Below are 22,339 nucleotides of genomic sequence, written 5' to 3' on the forward strand. Positions count from 1 at the left end.
TCCTTCTTCGTATAGGAACAATACATCTTAGTTGTTGTGGACTATGTATCCAAATAGATTGAAGGTAAAGCGTACCCTACAAATGATGCTAGGGTAGTCATGCGATTCCTACATAAGCGTGTGTTTAGACGATTTGGAACACTAAGAGCTATTATTAGTGATGAAGGTTCTGTAACGCCCCAAAGATGTAGTTATTTACTTTTGTATGCTGTGTTGCATAAATGTGTGCTTGCTTCAGTGGTTGAGTGTCCAGAGGAGTGTTGGAAAGGTTCTGAGTTCAAGCCTGGGCAATTGCAAAAACTTTGGTTTTTTTAAGTATAAACCTTGCTTGTTGTTAGTAGTCTTTTAAATTGCTGTTGGTAAAATTTGTCACAAGGACGTTGCTAGTCTAGTGGTAAATGGCGTGTGAGTATTTCTTAGAGGTCTAAGGTTCGAGTAGTGGCAAGGTGGAAGGAGTATTTTATTTTTTCCATAAGTGCTAGAAAGGAATCCTAAGTTTACTGAAATTGAGGAGTTGGTGGGAGTTTGAATGGGCGGTTGAGTAGAATAAGGCGGAGAGATTTTAGGAGAGCAAAAAGGGGAGCTTGAGGTGAAGTGGAGTTATGCTGAAAGTGGGTTGTATGCGTAGGAGTTTCGACTGAATGACTCCTCTTTCAAAAGTTTCGATTCTATGAGTTTTCGGGTTTCTTTTGCTTTGTGACCAAAATTTTGCTCTTCTTTTGTTCGATAGCTACTACCCCTTTTGCTCTTTTTTTTCACTCTTCATGGTGTTGCTTGTTGACAGCCGAATTCTATTGATAGACTTCTCTCCTTTCTCTTAACCGAATACTGTTCTCTCCCTCATTCGATTTTCTTCAATCATCTTTTCTTGTGTGCATACTTGGGCCGAATACTACTTATCATTCTTTCACAAACCATTTTTCGATATTAGCCTTGCTTGTGGTCGACTACTCCTCTTCTCCCTCTCTCAAAACCTTTGTTCTTCTTGTGTTGGCTAAATCTGTTAAGGCCTAAACACCTTATTCTCTTTTTCTCTAACCGTTTCTTATGAGGGTTCTGCCAAAATCTCTTTGATTCATTGGTAAGTGGTTACTCTAACCGAATCTTGGTTGGCTTCTTTCTATAGGCTTGGAATTTGTATCTCTTGGGTTGGACGGCTGTATTCTCTTTGTTTGTCATGGGGATAAGTTCATCTAACACCTTCTTTTTCGTTCGAATGTTGCTAGGGACTTGTTTTCCTTAACTAAGGCGTAGGCCGATTGCTTTTCCCCTGCAAGGGATCTTTTGATTTGTGGTAAGTGCTTTAAGCATAAGATATATATATTCATGTGGGACTCTAGATTCTTATGAATTGGTTAACGGTTCTTGTGAAGGTAATAGGTTTGGAAAGAATACGTGATTTTGGGGCTAGAGGAGGTTGCGATGGTTGATTGGTAAGTAGCATTGATTTGATTAAAGCGTTTTCAATATTATGATGATGGATTAACGAGGGTTTGAGACTAATGATGGGGTTGTTGTTATCATAGGTGTTTGATCTCGGAAGCATTTCAACTAAAAATCCATAACAGGTGTGTAATCACACTACTATTAGCATAGACTAGCAAAGCTGAAAATGTACGGCAGTAGATGCTGCACAAGCGTATGCTCACTCGTGCTGTAAGCTTACTGCACAAAACACTGGCATTCGATCGAAGAGGCCACCATGAATGATTTCATGGGCTTAGGCCAATTTTGGGCCACGATGGTTTGAAATGGGCCGTGTTGGCCCTGTACGGGCAAACCGCACAGATGTGTGGAGATTATTGGGCCGGCTGTGTAGTTGCACAGCCAAGGCCAATATTTGGGCTTATTGGGCCACACGAGCGTGTGGGCCCACATGTGACAGCCCTAAATTGACCCTAGTCGGAAAGTGGTTTCGGGACCGCTAAACCGAGTCACCGAAGTATTGGAGTATAATATTTATTGTCTAAAATATGTGAATATGAGTGTGTGAAAGTTTTAAGCTTCGATTTAGTTAATTGCATGTGAATTTAGTTAATAGGACTTATGTGTGACACTTTTGAAATGTGATAGGTTAATCTATAAGGATCTATTAGTGCATGTAATCAAAAGGGTGGACTTGCATGTCAATTTCCCCACTTTGATAGTAGTGGCCGGCCATGACAATGAGGATAGACAAAATGTGATGGGTAATAACAATAAAATAATGTATTAATGGCATAAATTATAAAAAAAAAGAAAAAGGGTGTTAAACTAATTAAGTGAATAAAACAAAGAAAAGAAAAAAAAAGTGTTCATCTTTTAACATCCTTGGCTGAAAATGCTAAGAAGAAAGGGGAAGGGGAAACAAATATTCGGCCACTCCTTCTAGTCTTGAATAAGGTATGTAATTCATGGTAGCTTTTGAAATTGTTGAATGTATTAAGCTAGTCACTAAGTCCCTTAGTTAGCCCATGTCCAAATTTTGGATCTTGTTGGTAACATGAGTAATCGGTCATGAGATAATGTTCAAGAAATGGTTGTTGTTCATGTTATTTGGATGAGAAATGGTAGTTAGGTGAAGTAGAGTCTAACAAATGAGCACATATGTGCATTAGTTACTAAATGGAGAAAAATCGGCTAACAAGTGTGTACTAAGGCCGAATATGATTTTGAATATTATTGAGTAATGTATGTGTTTTGAATTGATGGAATGGAGAGGGTGCTTTAATTGCGTTATGAACAATTATATGTTAAATTAAGGTTTGCTAAGCTAGCTATTAAGGTGAAGTGCAAATGTTAGTATTTGATTACTAGTGTGTATATGTGTATTAGCCGAGTTTTGAACTTGAAACAAAATGGTATTTAGTCAATACAAGTAACCATATTTGTAGAATGTATTAAGTATATAATCGGCCTCAACATAGACATGCATATTCGGCCACATGAATGAATACATAGATTGATGTTGTACGTTCGGCTATAGGTAAGCATATTGATGGCTTTATCTTGACTTAGAAAATCGGCTAAAGGAGAATATTGGCTAATATGTTGAATTTGATTCATGATTTCATACATATATGACTCTAATGCCTAGTATATATGGGCTAAGTACCTTAAATTTCTCTTTGATGTTCAAAATGATTAAATCAATTTATTTGTTAAATTAAGCTCAAGAGCAAAGGGGAACTAAATCCGATAAAGGAAAGGAAAAGGTGATGGAATAGCCGTTGAAATCATTCGACAACATCCGAGGTAAGTTTTCGAGTAATGGAACTTAGATTATGATTCGATTAGGTCATGACATATAAGCATAACAAATAAACGGTGATATAATGATTCTATTTGAATTATATATTGAGGTAATTAGTTTATACTTATGACGGGCAGCCGAATGCGTATGGAGATCATGTTATATAGCGAATCAAAACCATGCTCTTTGTATGTGGCTATTGAGCCGAAAATGGTAATGGTAGATAAGTGCCTTGTGACTGAGTTGTAGTAATGAAAATGAAATAAAGATGTGTTATGATTTGTGGACATATGTGCATGATTATTCGGATGATAACCGGACTAAGATCCGAAGGCATTCGTGCGAGTTGCCATATCCGGGCTATGTCCCGAAGGCATTTATGCTAGTGATTATATCCGGGCTAAGACCCGAAGGCATTTGTGCGAGTTGCTATATCCGGGCTAAGACCCGAAGGCATTTGTGCGAGTTGTTATATCCGGCTAAATCCCGAAGATACTTGGGTTTGGAAGTGAGCGATCTTGCTGTAATAATTTCAATTAATACGTTCATAAAATCCAAACGATAAGGTATGTTTCGTATATGCATCGGAAAATTCGATTCGTTTTAAATAGTATTCGTTCAATTGATTAACGAACTTTCGGCCTTTAGTTAGGTTTGATACCTTGTGTATGAATATATTGATTGAAGCGTGAAGTAAGTATGATTATGAGAATGTGCATATATGAAGTTATTCATTTAGCCATATGAATGTTATACTTTAGTCAAAACTAATTTCATTACTCAAAACTTACTAAGCATTAAATGCTTATTCCGTTTCTTTGATTCTCTGTTTTATAGATTTTGGTTCGTCAGCTATAGGACTCGGGAGTGTCAAAGTCGAAGTCGTCCACACTATCTAAACCACTTTTGGTACTCTTTTAGTTCAATTTGAAAATGGCATGTATAGGGCTGACCCTTGTTGTTAATTGAGTACCCATTTGTAATGTATATTCGTATAGCCATGCGAAAATGGCTCGTATATTTTGAAGTATAACATCATGGTCTTATGGTATGGTTATTAAGTGACGTGGAAATGTTCGGTAATGACTAGCCATTGGAATGGCCAATCATGGTTCTATTGGTGCTACGTACCTCGTGGCTAATCGTGAACATACTTGGAAATAATGTATGTTAATTTGCTAATTGAATCATGGAAACTATGAAATAGGTAAAATTTGCCTTAAAATAGATGCTGACAGCAGCAGTATTGTAAGTTTAAAAAATCACTAAAAATAGTAGAAATGTAAATAAATAATGAATGAATTATGTAATCGAACCTTGATGAGTCTATTTTCATATGGAAGAAGTGAAACGACCATATGAGCCGTAATTTACGAGATGTTTAAGTTTTCGTAAAACAGGGCCAGAGCAATTACTGGATCCCCTGTTCTGACTTTGGAAATTTACCATAAATTAACCAGAGATAACTAGAAGTCATTCTTTATATGTACGGATTCCTTTTTGAGTCTAGTTTCATTAGAAACAAACGGAATATGTATTGAAGCCCTGTAAAGGGAGATATCTAAATCGTAATGCATGAAGGTCAGAGTAGTCGAACCCTGAAATAGGGGAGATTTTAACTAATAAACTGTACTAATTGGCCCAACCAAAAATTCTAGAAAAAAATTTGTAGATGGATATTTGAGTTTAGTTTTAGGGAAAATTTACGGAATTAGTTTTCGAGTTTTGGAGCTCGAGATATGATTTTTAAGGTGACAGTGACGCAGTTAGCCAGCTTGTCTGGAAATTTTAAAATGAACTGTATAAATAAATGAATTAAGTCCGTTAACACCTCGTGTCCGACTCCGGAAACGGTCTCGGGTACGGGGCGTTACACCACATGGGCTGTATTATAGGCTTGGGCCCATTTTCGTTGTTTAACTGTTAAAGTTGCACGGGTCACCCGAGACGACTATGAACCAACTGTTGGGTTGGAAAATATACCTAGACACTAATCTATGATATGACTGCTATACTCTTATAAGGTAAATGACGGATATACCCCTATGTGATGTATGACTATTTGAGCATGTCGTTTTTATTATATGGACATTTATATTATGTTGAATTGCATGGGGTGGGATATATGATATTGGAGGAAGTGTACTAAAAGGCTGTAAGCCTATTACTGGCAGCTCTGCTGTAAATACTACTAGTGCCGCAACCAGTGCTATATTCTGCAGTGTAGGGATGGGTGGGTCGATTTTATCCCTACATGGAGTGTAGGGCTGGACGGAGTGGTAGACGATGGATGGGTAGGATCTCTATATAGATCTCTGATACTGTACTGAAATGGGGCTAAGGCCCACACTGATACTGTTACTGTAATGGGCTAAGGCCCAGACTGTTTTGCACTACATGAATTACTGTTGTTAAATAGGGATTACACACTAAGGTTTCATAAACTCACTCTTCTGCTTATCTGCATAGGTAATCTTTAGGTGGGTCGATGCTGCGAGGGACTCGGAGATGGCCACACCACTATTTATGGTTTCATATTTTACTTTTTAGTAAAAGTAGTTTTAATTGGGTTTAATTTATATAATAAGGCCACTTTAAGTTATTATTTTTATTTGGGGTTTTATTTAAATTGGTTTATATCTGTTAGTAGTATGACTCGGTTTTCAAAAGAAAAATGATTTTCAACTACCATGTTCTACAACTCGTTTTAAAAGGTTCCGTAATGAACAATGTTTTTAAAACGTAATAATAACTTAGTATGACACTTTTTTTGCTAAACAAACCTGTAAATTAACAAGAAACAATATAAGATAGTTTTTCACAAAGACCACAATGGGGTTGATTACAAAACAGACTTTTTCCAACGAAACTACGCTTTTAAAACATGCTCTAATGTGACATTACAGATTCAGCCATAATGTCTAGGCCGGGTTTGGGGTGTTAAATTTAGTGGCATCAGAGCCAGGTCGCAAAACTCAATTGTGGATTTGGTTTTTTCTAAATATGTGAATTTTAAAATAATAGTTTCAGATGGTGGAAAAATATTTTGAAGTATTGTTCTGAATGTGTGGTCTACCAAGTCTCCGGCGCCAATCCTGTAAGTTTTTTATAACCACTGTTTGATTTAATTGACATACTGAGATTACCGTTGATAATAGACTGTGCTGAAACTTTTGTTAGGGTAACCTAAAACTATAGTAGGACTACTAACTGCGAAAATAAAAACTCTGAATTATTAATACTATTTTTTCATAAAACATCCGTTAATAAACACTGGAATTAAAAAAATTGATGCATAAAACTGATAATACAGATAATACGAAAATCGATAATAAGCACTAGAGGTACTCGTGGAAGGGGTACAAGAGGCCGTAGCAGAGGCCATAGAGGTGCTCAAGTTAGGTCATCGGCATCGAGCCATATGCCTAATGTTGAGGCAAGAGAGGCACTGGCTTCACCTATGACTGAGACTGGGTCACACGATTGAGTAGCTGGAGATGAGACATTGTCCCAATCTATGCTACAAATTCTGGAAAGGGTAGCTCGGCCCAATATTGGTACTGTGGGCCGTGGGTCGGTAACAGAATGACTCAGGTCTAATGGGGCTGAGATCTTTGGGGGTATAGCTAGAGTTTCCCCTAATGTGGCTGAATATTGGATAGAGGCCACGGAGAAGATCATGGATGATCTTGACTACACCCCAGAGATTAAACTAAAGGGTACAGTGCTGTTGTTACGAGATGAAGCCTATCAGTGGTGGCTTACAGTGAAAGAGGGTACTCAGCCCGACCGATGGACTTGGGAGATTTTTAAGAATGCGTTTCAAGGGAAATATGTAGCTGCTAGTTATGTGGATGCCCAGAGGAGAGAGTTCCTGAATTTGACCCAGAGGGTTAAGTCAGCAGCTGAATATGAGTCTGAGTTTCTGCGACTTAGCCGCTACGCACGTGGGATAGTGGCAGCTGAATATGAGCGTTGTGTTTATTTTGAGGATGGCCTCAGGGATAATCTACGGGTTCTGATAGCTCCACAGAGGGAGCGAGATTTTGTTGTGTTAGTAGAGAAGGCGAAGATCGTCGAGGATGTGAAGCGCGCTGAGCGCCAGAATCGTGAGAAGAATATTGGTAGGAACAAGAGTGTTTAGGAGCCCTCAGGTTCAGCTACGGGGCCTAAGAAGAAGGTCAAATTTGATGGTCCAGCTAGTGTTGGGATCCCTGTTGTTGCTACTAGACTGCAGTCTTGTACTGATTGTGGGAAGCGCCATCAGGGCTAGTGCTGGAAGAGGTTAGGGGCATGTTTGTGGTGAAGATCTATAGATCACCGTATCAGGGATTGTCCAAGGAGGCCCGATCAGAATCAAGCTACTGGTACAGGCACTTTTTAACGCAAAGAGGTTTTCGGTAGCTACAGAGAGCCCGTGTTAGGCCAGAGGAGGAAATGTTATAGACCGTAGTCGTGGAGCACCGGGCAGAGATGCTGGTCATATTGAGGCGAGGCAGCCAACACTGGTTTATGCTGCATGTCGATGAGAAGATGAAGATGCCCCAAATGTTGTTATGGGTACGTTCTTTATCCACCATGTACCTTAAACTGCATTGATTGATGTTGGGTCTACGCACTCTTTTATAGCATGCACTGTGTCTGAGACTTTTGGTGTGATGTTTGAAAATACTGCAAGTGAGGTTACTATGTTAAGTCCATTAGGGCAGTCAGTGAGAGTGAATAAACTGTTTAAGGAGGTACCTTTGGAGGCTCAAGAAAGGATCTTTCTGGCGGATTTAATGGAACTTCCTTTTGGAGAATTCGACTTGATACTGGGTATGGATTGGTTACTTAAACATCAGGCGAATTTGGATTGTGTTGCTAAGTGGGTAGTACTTAAAACTGTAGAGGATGCAAGGTGGTTTTGATTGGGGAGTGTTGGAATTATCTCTCAAATGTGATTTTTACACTTAAAGATGAGAAGTTGGTTCGTAAGGGTTGCAAGGCGTATCTAGCCTACGTCAGTGCTTCTAGTTCTGACGTTTCGACGGTTAGAGATATCAGAATAGTTAAAGATTTTCTAAATGTCTTTCCCGATGAGTTACCTTCTAACCCTGAAGTTGCTTTTGGGATAGAGCTCCTGCTTGGTACAGCTCCGGTGTCCATCGCCCCTTATAAAATGGTACCAAAAGAGCTTGTGAAGCTTAAGGATTAGATTCAAAAGTTACTGGATCGAGGGTTCATCTGCCCTAGTGTCTCTCCATGGGGAGCACACATTTTGTTTGTGAAGAAGAAGGATAGAACCATGCGTATGTGCATTGACTATTGGCAACTGAACAAATTGACTATTAAGAATAAGTATCCCCTACCGAGGATTGACGATCTATTGGACCAGTTCCGAGGAGCCTCAGTCTTTTCTAAGATTTATCTCCGACAGGGGTACCATCAACTGCGGGTCAAGGAGATTGACGTTTATAAGACAGCCTTTAGAACTCATTATGGTCATTATGAGTTTCTAGTGATGCCGTTTGGACTAACGAATGCACCAGTAGCTTTTATGGATCTGATGAACCTAGTGTTCCAGCCCTATCTGGATCGGTTCGTAATGATATTTATAGATGACATTCTAGTGTATTCAAGGACTGAGGATGAACATGATGCTCATCTCCGTATTGTTCTGTAGATTTTGGGGGAGAAACAATTGTACACTAAATTTAGTAAGTGTGAATTCTAGCTTCGTGAGGTAACTATTCTGGGTCATGTGGTGTCTGCTAAGGGGATTAGGGTTGATCCTCAGAAAATAGAAGCGGTTCTGGATTGGAAGCAACCTAAGTCGGTCTCTGAGATTTAAAGTTTTCTGGGATTGGCAGGGTATTATAGACGGTTTGTTGAGGGGTTTTCATTGATTGTTGTACCTCTGACCGAGTTGTTGCATAAAAGAGTACCATTTAATTGGACTGATAAGCAGCAGGAAAGTTTTGAGAAACTCAAGAAAGTTCTGGCTGAGGCTCCTGTCTTAATTCAGCCAGAGTTTGGGAAAGAGTTTACTATGTACAGTGACACATCACACGTTAGTTTGGGTTGTGTGTTGATGCAAGAAGGTAAGGTAGAGGCATATGCATCTCGTCAACTTAAGACGCATGAAGCGAACTATCCGATACATGAATTGGAGTTGGTTGCGGAGGTATTCGCACTGAAGATTTGAAGGCATTACCTGCACGGTGAGAAGTGCATCATTTATACAGATCATAAGAGCCTTAAGTATCTCCTCACACAGAAGGACTTAAACCTTAGGCAGCAAAGATGGATAGAGCAGCTGAAGGATTATGACTGTTCGATTGAATATCATCCTAGTAAGGCTAATATGGTAGCGAATGCACTAAGCCGTAGGGTTGTTACTAATTTGAGTGCGATGTTTGCTCGTCTGAGCTTATTCGACGATGGTAGCTTACTAGCCAAACTTCAATTTAAACTTAGGTGGATTGAACAGATTAAAGGTATGCAGTTGGAGGATAAGTCACTGGGTTCTTGTTTTTGACAAAGAAAAAATAGGGAAACTTCAGATTTTGGTTTGAATAGCGAAGGGGTACTTTGTTTTCGTGGAAGAGTTTGTGTACTGAAAGATACTGATTTGAGGCAGTCTTTATTGCAAGAAGCGCATAGTAGTCCTTATGCTATGCATCCTGGCGGGAACAAGAGATATTGAGACCTTCATGAGTTGTATTGGTGGCTAGGTCTTAAGCGTGAAGTTACCGACTTTGTGGGTAAATGCCTTACTTGTCAGCAGGTTAAAGCTGAACACCAATTACCTTCAGGGTTGCTTCAGCCAGTTAAGATTCCGCTTTAAAAGTGGGAGAGAGTAACTATGCACTTTTTTAGTGGTCTACCCCTAACGCCTTCTAAGAAAGATTCAGTATGAGTCATCGTGGATCGATTGACCAAGTCTAACCACTTCATACCTGTTCGTACTGATTATTCACTACAAAAATTGGCTAGGATGTATGTGTCTGAGATAGTGCGGCTGCATGGGGTATCGGTTTCTATAACATCTGATAGAGATCCTCGGTTCACATCTCGGTTCTAAAAGAAGTTGCATGAAGCATTGGGTACAAGGTTGAACTTCAGTACTGTATTCCATCCTCAGACAGACGGGCAGTCAGAGAGGGTGATTCAGATACTGGAGGACATGTTAAAGAGTTGTGTGACTGACTTCCAGCGTAGTTGGGAGGATTATTTGCCTTTGGCAGAGTTTGCATTCAACAATAGCTACCAGTCTAGAATACAGATGGCACCTTACGAAGCATTATATGGTCATACGTGTCGTACTCCTTCTTATTGGACTGAGTTGGGTGAGCAGCGTACTCTGGGCCCTGAGTTGATTTCTGATACTGAGGATAAAGTGAGGCTGATTCAGGATTGACTGAAGGAGGCATCCTATAGGCAGAAGTCATATGCAGATCTAAAGCGTAAGGAGATTTAGTATTCTATGGGGTACTTGGTGTTTCTTAAGTTCTCGCCATGGAAGAAGAGACTCAGGTTTGGTCAAAAGGGCAAATTAATCCCTCGGTTCATTGGGCCTTATCGTATACTGAAACGTGTAAGACCGGTTGCCTATCATCTTGAGTTACCCCTAGAGTTAGACTAGATTCATGACGTGTTTCACGTCTCTATGATGAGGAGATATCGCTCTGATCCTGTGCACATCGTCTCGACTGAAGAAGTTGAGGTTAGGCCGAATTTGACATTTGAGGAGGAGCTTGTATGGATTTTAGACCGTGATGTGAAAGTTCTGAGGAAGAAGTCTATTCCACTGGTTAAGGTACTATGGCGTAATCACAGTTCTAAGGAAGCCACGTGGGAACCCGAGGAGGCGATGCGACGATAATACCCACTTCTATTTTGACCAGGTAAATTTTGAGGCCAAAATTTTCTTTTAAGGGGTAGAGTTGTAACGCCTCAAAGATGTAGGTATTTAATTTTGTATGTTGTGTTGCATAAATGTGTGATTGCTTCTGTGGTTGAGTGTCCAGAGGAGTGTTGGACAGGTTCTGAGTTCAAGCCTGGGCAATTGCAAAAACTTTGGTTTTTTTTAGTACAAACCTTGCCTGTTGTTAGTAGTCTTTTAAATTGTTGTTGGTAAAATTTGTCACAAGGACGTTTCTAGTCTAGTGGTAAATGGCGTGTGAGTGTTTCTTAGAGGTCTGAGGTTCGAGCAGTGACAAGGTGGAAGGAGTATTTTATTTTTTCCGCAAGTGCTAGGGAGGAATCCTAGGTCGACCGAAATTGAGGAGTTGGTGGGAGTTTGAATAGGGAGTACAATAAGGTGGAGAGATTTTAGGAGAGGATTAAGGGGAGGAAAAAGGGGAGTTTGAGGTGAAGTGGAGTTGTGCCGAAAGTGGGTTGTGTACATAGGAGTTTAGGCTGAATGAGTTCTCTCTCAAAAATTTTGGTTCTGTGTGTTTTCGGGATTCTTTTGCTTTGTGACTAAAATTTTGCTCTCCTTTTGTTTGATAGCTACAACCCTTTTTGCTCTTTTTTTTTACTCTTCAATGGTGTTGCTTGTTGATAGCCAAATTCTATTGATAGACTTCTCTCTTTTCTCTTAATCGAATACCATTCTCTTCCTCATTCTATTTTCTTCAATCGTCTTTTCTTGTGTTCATACCTGGGTCGAATACTATTTGTCTTTCTTTCGCAAACCCTTTTTCAGTTTTAGCCTTGCTTGTGGTCAATTACTCCTCTTCTCCCTCTCTCAAAACCTTTGTTCTTCTTGTGTTGGTTGAATCTGTTAAGGCCTAAACATCTTCTTCTCTTCTCTAACCGTTTCTTGCGAGGGTTCCGCCGAAATCTCTTTGATTCATTGGTAAGTGGTTACTCTAACCGAATCTTGGTTGGCTTCTTTCTCTAGGCTCGGCTTTTGTATCTCTTGGGCTGGACGGCTGTATTCTCTTTGTTTGTCATGGGGATAAGTTCATCTAACACCTTATTTTTCGTTCGAATGTTGCTAGCGACTCGTTCTCCTTAACCAATGTGTAGGCCGATTGCTTTTCCCTGTAAGGGATCTTTTGATTCGTGGTAAGTGATTTAAGCATAGTATATTTATATTCATGTGGGACAATAGATTCTTATGAATCAGTTAATGGTTCTTGTGAAGGTAATAGCTTTGGAAAGAATACGTAGTTTTGGGGCTAGAGGAGGTTCTTGGTAAGTAGCGTTGATTTGATTAAAGCATTTTCAATATTATGGTGATGGATTAACGAGGGTTTGAGACTAATGATAGGGTTGTTGTTATCATAGGTGTTTGATCTCGGAAGCATTTCAACTACAAATCCATAAAAGGTGTGTAATCACACTACTATTAGTATAGATCGACAAAGCCGAAAATGTACGACTGTAGACGCTACACGAGCGTACGCTCGCTCGTGTGGTGAGCCAAATGCAAAAAACGTAGGCATTCAATCGAAGAGGCCACCGTGAATGATTTCATGGGCTTAGGCCAATTTTGGGCCACGATGGGCCGAAATGGGCCATATGGGCCCCACGGGCTCGTGGGCCCCGTACGAGCAAACTGCACGGAAGTGTGGGGATTATTGGGCCGACTGTGTAGTTGCAAGGCCAAGGCCAATATTTAGGCTTATTGGGCCATACGAGCGTGTGGGCCCACTGGGTCGTATTATGGGCTTGGGCCCATTTTCGTTGTTTAACTGTTAAAGTTGCACCAGTCGCCAGAGATGACTATTGACCTACTGTTGGGTTGGTAAGTATACCTAGACCCTAATCTATGATATGACTGTTATACCCTTATGAGTAAATGACAGATATACCCCTATGTGATGTATGACTGTTTGAGCATGCCATCTTTATTGTATGTACATATATATTATGTTGCATTGCATGGGGTGCGATATATGATATTGGAGGAAGTGTACTTGTAACACCCCTTACCAAGACCATGACCGGAGTCGAGCACGAGGCGTTACCAGACTTATCTTACTTGTTCACTTTTAAAAAAATATTAATTCGCTCGCATTCATCCAATAAATTCCTAAAAAGGACCTTCGTGGCCCTAAAACGTGCAATTGGAATGGTTCGGAACCAAACCGGGAACTTTAAAAATTTTTCAATTACTTACACAAATCAAAACAATTTATTTCACTATTCATAATAAAACTGTCCATCTGCATAACAGTCACTAAATTAATTATAACTTGAGCTAAAAAACTTGAAATTTAAATCCGTAAATTTCACCTGAAACTAGACTCATATATCTTCTTACCATAATATTTTCAGAATTTTTAGTTTGGCCAATTAGTACATTTTTTTCATTAAATTTTCCCCTGTTTTGCAGTGTAGCAGACCTAACCTCTCTTTACTAAAAATCGATTATCTCATTATACAGAATTTTGATAATCTTTCCATTTGTTTTTAATGAAAATAGGCTCACTAAGGAATCTATAAATATAAAATTTGACTTATAATTATTTTTTTAAAATTTATAGTGATTTTCCAAAGTTGGAATAGGGGATCACAAAGTCACTCTAAACCAGTCTTACAGAAATTTAAATATCTCAGAATATAGACTTCCTTTGCTTGCTCTGTTTCTTTCCTATGAAAATAGAATCAATAAGATTTAATTATATATATCATTCACCATTTAATTCCTTTTCTACAATGTTTAGTGATTTTTCAGAACCACATCATTGCTGCTGTTCCATGGCCAACTCTTACTCTTTCATAGTTTTTTTGCATCAAACCTCATTTAGGCATACATAATACCAAAACATGTTCTTACTTAGCTATATCATAAGCTAATCATTACCAATTATTCACATGCCATTCTTTAATCATATCATAAGGACATACGCACAAAATAGCCAAGTCCCTATTCATGCCATAACTTAAAGTATTTATAGTCACAAAATTCTAAGATAGCTCGTTGATAGTGTGAGGGGATCTCCAACGTCCTTACAATTTTCCAAGTTGGCTTTGTGATAATATAAAAAAGAGAGACAAGAAAAGGAGTAAGCATAAAGCTTAGTAAGTTTACATGTAAATAAATAACAACATTCTAAATGAATTATCAAGATAACCTGAACCTTTCGAACATGGACTTATCTTACCTTCCCTTTGGTACCCTCTTTGAATTTTTCCGTTGAACAATTTGGAATACTAAGGATACACGGGTACCTTTCTTTTTTAAACTTACCATTTTCATGTCTTGACATGGTCTTACGTGGTATCCTTGCCTTATGAACTCACCATTGCCATGCCTTGGCATGGTTTTACATTGGATCTTTGCCTTATCGTAGTTTCTCAATGCCATGTCTTGACATGGTCTTACATGATTTCCTTGCCTTGTAAAACTTACCAATGCCATGCCTTGGCATGGTCTTACTTGGTATCCTTAAACCCTAATGTCATGACATTTGTATCCTACACATTCCTAAGGTTCAACCCAGAATTTTAAGTATCATTTCTCCGTCAATTCTTGCTTGAATCATCAAGGAATAATTTACAAAATAATATATAGATGTTGAAAAATAACATCATTAATTATAAATAATAAAAGATTGCATTTCTTTACCGCAAACTTACCTCGATACAAAATAGGATCAAATATTTTGATTTAGTCCTCAACCTTTTTTTTCTTTGGTCTAACCCCGAATTTCATTCTTCTTGATCTATATAGCAAATTTAACTTATTTAATATTCACATTTATCAAAACAGTCCTTAACTCTAACTTTGGCAAAATTACAATTTTGCCCCTAAACTTTTGCAAATTTACACTTTTGCCCCAAGGCTCGAAAATGAGGACTGTTTTGCAAGTTTACACTTAATCGATAAAAAACGGGGCTTGGAATCACTTACTATGAAGCTTGGAAGCTTGGAAAAACCCTAGCTATGAGGAACCCTTGAAATTTTGGCCTAATGAAGAAGATGGGCACATTTTGCCATATTTTTCCCTTTTTTAATCTTTTAATTACCAAATGACTAAAATACCCTTTATTAAAACCTTAGTTATTTTTATCTATGTATGTCCATTTTTGTCCATGAAAACCTAATGATCTAATTACCATTTAAGGACCTCTACTTTAATTATGCTCATTAATTTAATCTTTTAGCATCTAAAATTCATATTTATCAACTTTTGCAATTAAGCCCTAATAGGTAAATTAAGCATCCTATCTATAAAATTTTCCATCGATACTCTAATACATGCATCTAATCACTCAGTAAATTATAAAAATTAATTGGAATAAACTTTTCTATCTCGGATTCATGGTTTCGCAACCACTATTCTGTTTAGGCCTTATTTTGGGATGTTACATTACTAAAAGGCTATAAGCCTATTACTAGCAGCTCTGCTGCAAATACTGTTAGTGCCGCAACCGGTGCTATATTCTAGAGTACAGGAATGGGTGGGTCAATTTTATCCCCACATGGAGTGTAGGGCTGAACGGAGTGGAGTGTAGAGAATGGATGGGTAGGATCTCTGTATTCATCTCTGATACTGTTACTGTAATGGGCTAAGGCCCACACTGATATTGCCACTAAAAAAGGCTGAGGCCCAGACTGTTTTGCACTGCATGAATTACTATTGTTAAATAGGGATTACACACTGAGTTTTCTTAAACTCAGTCTTCTGTTTATTTACGCAGGTAATCCTTGGCGGGTCGATGCTGCGAGGGACTCGGAGATGGCCACACCACTATTTATGGTTTCATATTTCACTTTTTAGTAAAAGCAATTTTATTTGGGTAAATTTATGTAATAAGGCCACTTTAAGTTATTATTTTTTTTTGGGATTTTATTTAAATTGGTTTATATCTGTTAGCAGTAGGACTCAATTTTCAAAAGACAAATGATTTTCAACTACCACGTTTCGCAACTTGTTTTAAAAGCTTTTGCAATGAACAATGTTTTTAAAATGTAATAACAACTTATTATGACACTTGTTTTGCTAAAAAAACCTTTAAAAGACAAATGATTTTCAACTACCATGTTCCACAACTCGTTTTAAAAGCTTTTGCAATGAAAAATGTTTTTAAAATGTAATAACAACTTAGCATGACACTTGTTTTGGAAAACAAACCTGTAAATTAACAAGCAACAAGATAAGATAGTTTTTCGCAAAGACCACAATGGGTTGATTACAAAACAGACTTTTTCCAATGGAACTACACTTTCAAAACACACTCTAATGTAACATTATAGATTCTGCCATAACGTCTAGGCCGGGTTTAGGGTGTTACAGGTTCTCATTCTGTGAACAAATGGCTTAAGTTGTTGCTTGAAAAATATGATGTGAAGCACAAGATTGCTACTGCCTATCACCCCCAATCTAATGGACAAGTTGAAAGAGTGAATCGTGAAATCATAGGTATCCTTGAAAGGGTAGTACGCCGTAGTAGAAAAGATTGGTCTTGAAGGCTCGATGATGCATTATGGGCCTATCAAACAGCATTTAAAACCCCGATAGGAATGACTCCTTATCGGTTAGTCTTTGGAAAGGCATGTCATTTGCCATTAGAGTTGGAGAATAGAGCTCACTAGGCTTTGAAGCAGTTGAACTTTGATCTTAAGCAAGCTGATGAGAGAAGGAAGTTACAACTTGATGAGTTGGAAGAGCTGAGGTTGTTTTCCTGTGCAAATGCCAAAATGTGTAAAGAAAGATCAAATAGATGGCATGATAGTTTAATTTAAGGTTGAAGTTATTTTCTAGGAAGCTTCAATCCAGATGGAAAGGACCCTATACCATATACCGAGTTTATCCTTATGGAGCTATTGAATTATACGACAATTATGGAGGTACATTTAAAGTTAATGGTCAACGTCTCAAACACTATTGGGATGGTAAAGTTGAGCGAGTTGAATCCTCATTCAAATTAACGAACCCTTGATTTTTTATGAACTCATTTTTTAAATAAATAAATAGTTAAAACTTATTTTCTTAACTTAGTACATTTAATTAATTCTATCTAAAGAGATTGAAACTTAAGCGGGACCGCTGTGACCCCTCCAACCTTTTCTGGGAATTAATTTAATGTAATTTGTTAAGAAGAAATTTTCTAATTAAAATTTATAATTTTTAAGTTTCATTTGTTTTGTTTAAATTTTAAATTCTTATGTTAATAAAGGGGGTTAAATTTGGCCTAAGTACTAATTAGTTTTTTTTCTTGAGACAAGACAGTTTGAGTTTGAGGCTTAAGATAACAAAAAGGAGGTAAAAGTCCATACCTTGCCGCCTCTCCCATTACTTGCCGCCCAAGGAACCCTAATGTAGCTAAATTTTTACTACATGTTGCCCAAATTTTTTCCTATATAAACCCCTCTCCATTCATATCCCTCAAAGCAATTTTCTTAAACCCTAAAAAGTCTCTAAATCTCCCTGTTGTGCCGTCAACCTCAAATCCCAAAACAAACCCCAATTATCTTCCTTTTTTGCCGAAATCACCTATTGTCACCGCAAGAAGATTATTGAAACACCAACTTTGCTGCTGCACATCACTATTGCTGCCACCGTACACTACTGTTCCTATCGCATGTCATTGTTATTGCTGCACCATTCTTGTTGTAGCAAGTTCTACCTACCTTGCTGATTTCTCTTTTCCCCTTTAAGTAGAAATTTTGCCTAAATTTTTCAGAAAAGATATCATGTCTCGCAAAAGAACTAGATCTTTAAGAACTACTCTTGAAAACTCGATTTTGATTGATGAAGAATCGAAAGAGAGATTTGATTCAATCTTCAAGCATCAACCGATGATGCCGGAAAAAGATTTTGACTTGAAGAGTACTGATTTGATGGTTGTTTGATAAACCGTAAATTATACATATTTTTACCCCATGTTTAATGCATTTTAAGGATGATTTCTCATTAGAATTGGTGAATTCGATGCTCCTAATGCTTTAATTTCATGTTTTATACTTAGGAGAGCATAGGAAAGCGAAAGGAACGAGAAACAAGCCAAAAATGGAGAAAATGGGCCAAAGTACGGAATTAACACGGCATGGACCTCCTCAAGACCACACGGCCGTGTCAATTTGGCAGGCTCGAGCACGTCCTGAAGTAATCGAACACGGGCGTGTTACACGGGCGTGTTACACGGGCGTGTCCCTACCAAGCCGAAGTTGAGTCCAATTCGGAAAAGGCTAATTTTGAGGGCTTCTAGGCATTCAAAAGCCTATAAATACACCCTAGAGGAGGAAGAAAAGGGAGACGGGGAAGGGGGAGTAAGGAATTACTCCAAGGAAGCCGATTGATCCATCTCAGAAGCCGGATTCATCATCAAGACTAAAGATCTCTCCTCAATCTCCCTTCAGGAGTTTTAGGTTTTCTTTATGTTTTGTATTCTTTATTCTTCTGAGATGTTTTCTTATTTAGTTATGAACTAAAACCCCTAAATACCTAAGGGGAATGAAACCTAAGACGAATCTTGTTATTATTTTCTAAATCGTATGATAAATATTTAACTTGTTCTTAATTATGTGTTCTTAATTCTTGTTTTGATATCCCAGGATACTGATTCAAGACATGCTCTTATCCAGAGGAGGAATAGACCTTATCTAAGAGTACATTTTTCATAATTAAGTGGAGTTGATTGTGCTCCTAGACATAGGGTGACAAGATTTTACTGGATTAGGGTGAAATCTAATAAGGGGATCCATAGATCAAGTTAATGAAACCCTAGAGTGTTAATTAGAGAAAAGTCTCAGTTATTCAATCTAGGGATTAGACGTTATTAGTCTTGAATAGGAATAATAACATAACTTAGGGATCTCTACGGAACAAGTTGAATGAATAAATTGTCCGATTCAGAGCCAGAATAACAAGTAAAGTCTAGGTGGATTTTTCCTTAGGTATTGTCTTAAGTCAATCGGTTTTCCCCAAAAGCAATTCCCCAATTCTTTTCTCTGTGCATTCTTAGTTTAGATAATTAGTTAATTAAAATAAAACCTCTTTATTCTTAGGCTAGATAACAAAAGACATTCATTACTAGTACTTTTAGTTCCTTTGGGTTCGAAAATCCGATCTTGATAAAACTATACTACTGTTCAATAGGTACACTTGCCTACATTGCGATAATAGTTAGTCCAAGAACGAGTAATTATAAATATTTAAAACCTATCACGAAATAACGCGATCAAGTTTTTAGCCCCACTGCAGGGGAACTAAGATATTAGGAACGCTCAATTTTTATTACTTTAGCCATTTATTTTTCTTGCAATTTAATTTAATTTTATTATTATTATTTATTAACCTACTCTTTCTTTCTCTTGGCAGGTTTTTATAGTTTATGACTAGAAGAAACCCATCGGGGCCATTACTTTTTGACGAAGAAATCGATCGTACAATTCGTAGAAACTAAAGAGAAATAAGGCGCAGCTTAAGATACACGGAGAACGAGCAAGAAGACGATACTCAACCCCCAACCGAAGGGATGGCTGAAAACCAAGGCAATCAACTACCTCCTGCAATTACGGTTAATTAAAATCCTACTCCACGCACTATGTATGATTATGCTAAACCTTCTTTAACAGGAACTGAATCAAGCATAGTTAGACCTACTGTAGCTACAAATAATTTTGACTTAAAACCTAACACTATTTAAATGATACAACAATTTGTTCAGTTTGACGGTTTGCAGGATGAGGATCCCAACGCTCATGTAGCCAACTTCTTAGAACTATGCGATAAATTTAAAATTAATGCCATTTCTGATGATGCCATACGTCTTCGGTTGTTTCCCTTTTCATTGAGGAACAAAGCTAAACAGTGGTTGAACTCGTTACCACGAGGGTCAATTACTACTTGGGAACAAATGACCGAAAAAATTTCACTAAAATATTTTCTGCCGACTAAAATGGCTAAATTATGTAATGATATATGTTCTTTTGTGCAGATGGATTTAGAAACACTCTATGATGCATGGGAGAGATACAAAGACCTTCTGAGAAGGTTCCCTCACCATGGGTTACCGCTTTGGCTCCAAGTACAAGCATTTCACAATGGTCTGAATCCTTCGACTTGGCAAATGGTTGACGTAGCTGCTGGCAGAACCATCAACAATAAAACACCAGAAGATGCCTATGAGTTTATAGAGGAGATGTCACTGAATAATTATCAGTGGCAGGTCATGAGGACAAAGCCAACGAAAACAGCTGGTGTTTATAACGTCAATTCGGTCACCATGCTGCCAAATCAGGTAGAACTCTTGAATAAAAAGATTGATGGATTTCTTAATTCTTCACAGGTTCACCCAGTAATGCAATGTGAAGCAAGTAGCAGTGGAACAAACTATTCGGAATACCAACCTTAGGGCCACAGCATGGATAACAAGCAATTAAACTACATGGGTAATGATCCTCGACCTCAAAACAATCCATAGAGTAACACTTATAATGCAGGTTGGAGGAACCACCCCAATTTCTCGTGGGGCAGTTAAGGAAATCAAAGACCACAACATCCTCTGGGCTACCAACAACCACCCTACCAATAGGAAAAGAAGTCAAACCTTAAATAGATGCTCTCAAAGTTTATATCAGTATCAGAAGCCCATTTTCAGAACACCGAGACAGTACTTACAAATCAACAAGCGCCGATCCAAAGCCTCGAAACTCAGATTGGCCAGCTTTCCAAACTAATCTCCGAACGACCACAAGGTAGTTTGCCAAGTAATACCGAACCTAACCCAAGGGAAGAACTCAATGTAATTAATATTCAAGATGACGAAGAAGTCATTAAGCTTGAACCAGAATCGAGGCAAGAAACTGTGGTAAGCAAAGGTCGAGGTGAGGTAGATCAAAATACAAACAAACCAGTGACTATCGAATATAAACCTCGTGTGCCATACCCCAACGCGACAAGGAAAGACCGCTTAGATGAACAATTTGGTAAATTTCTTAAACTCTTAAAAAAAATACATATTAACTTACTATTTATTGAAGCTCTATCGCAGATGCCAAACGCAATGAAATTTTTAAAGGAGCTCTTAGCAAATAAGCGGATGTTGGATGAAGTGTCGCATGTGGAGCTGAACGCAGTTTGCTCGGCCATTCTCTAAAATAAACTACCCAACAAACTAAAAGATCGAAGGAGCTTTACTATTCCTTACTTAATAGGTAGTTTAGATGTTAATCATGCATTAGTTGATCTAAGGGCTAGTATCAACGTCATGCCTTACAAAATGTTTAAGCAACTAGGTCTCGGCAAACCCAAACAGACTAGGATGAGCATTCAATTAGTAGATAAAACTATAAGATTCCCTATAGGTATTATTGAAGATGTGCTAGTTAAAACCGATAAATTTATATTTCCCGTTGACTTTATTGTTCTAGACATAGAAGAGGATAGCAACACTCCCTTAATTCTAGGAAGGCCCTTTTTAGCAACTGCTAAAACCATCATTGATGTTGGCACAGGTGAACTCACACTCCGGGCGGGAGACGAAACAATCACCCTTCAAGCTCGCAATTCTAGCAACACATCAGGAATTGAAGGTGATCATTTCAACAATTCTACTAAAACCAACAATATGGTGCAACCTACTTTGCAGAAAATGAATATGAATGAAGCACATAAGTCATTCTCAAGCAATAGTAGAGGACCTATTCATGAAGATCGAAGACTACAAATTGAAGAACTCGATGAATGGTGGATACGCAAACCAAGAACACCCGACAAACCAAAACTATGCTAAAACAAGCCCGATACCTCTCCAAATCAACTTAAGGTTGGTGATAAGGTCTTATTAGATACCGCAGATCCCCACATTGTCACTACCACACCGAATGAGGAAATCCCTCTTACGGTACTTAGTATTTTTCCATTCGGTACGATAGAATTGAGTCATCCCAATTTAGGCACTTTTAAGGTAAACAACACCCGATTAAAACCCTATTTTGATGAGATTGATAGCAGGAATGAGGAGTGTAAACTCCTCAAACCACCATGACCATTCATAGGAGAGGTAAGTCGAGCTTAGACTATAAATAAGCGCTTCTCGGGAGGCAACCCGAGCACTAACAATATTAAATTCTTGAATACAAGTGTTTCCACAGAGACATGGCCAAGCACACGGGCGTGCTTAAGGTCGTGTGAAAATAGGACAAAAGATTTCCCCAAC

The 22,339-nt window shown here is 38.2% G+C and overlaps 1 non-coding gene across 1 annotated transcript; it reads right to left on the bottom strand.

The window, feature by feature from the left end:
* Window positions 1-20,083: 20,083 nt before the first annotated feature.
* Window positions 20,084-20,190, bottom strand: LOC121206719 (small nucleolar RNA R71). The gene has a single exon (XR_005901886.1). It is a non-coding gene; the product is annotated as a small nucleolar RNA R71 (small nucleolar RNA).
* Between the last annotated feature and the right edge of the window lie 2,149 nt (window positions 20,191-22,339).

The sequence above is a fragment of the Gossypium hirsutum genome, chromosome A01 (genome assembly GCF_007990345.1).
Source record: "Gossypium hirsutum isolate 1008001.06 chromosome A01, Gossypium_hirsutum_v2.1, whole genome shotgun sequence".
Classification (NCBI taxonomy): domain Eukaryota; kingdom Viridiplantae; phylum Streptophyta; class Magnoliopsida; order Malvales; family Malvaceae; genus Gossypium; species Gossypium hirsutum.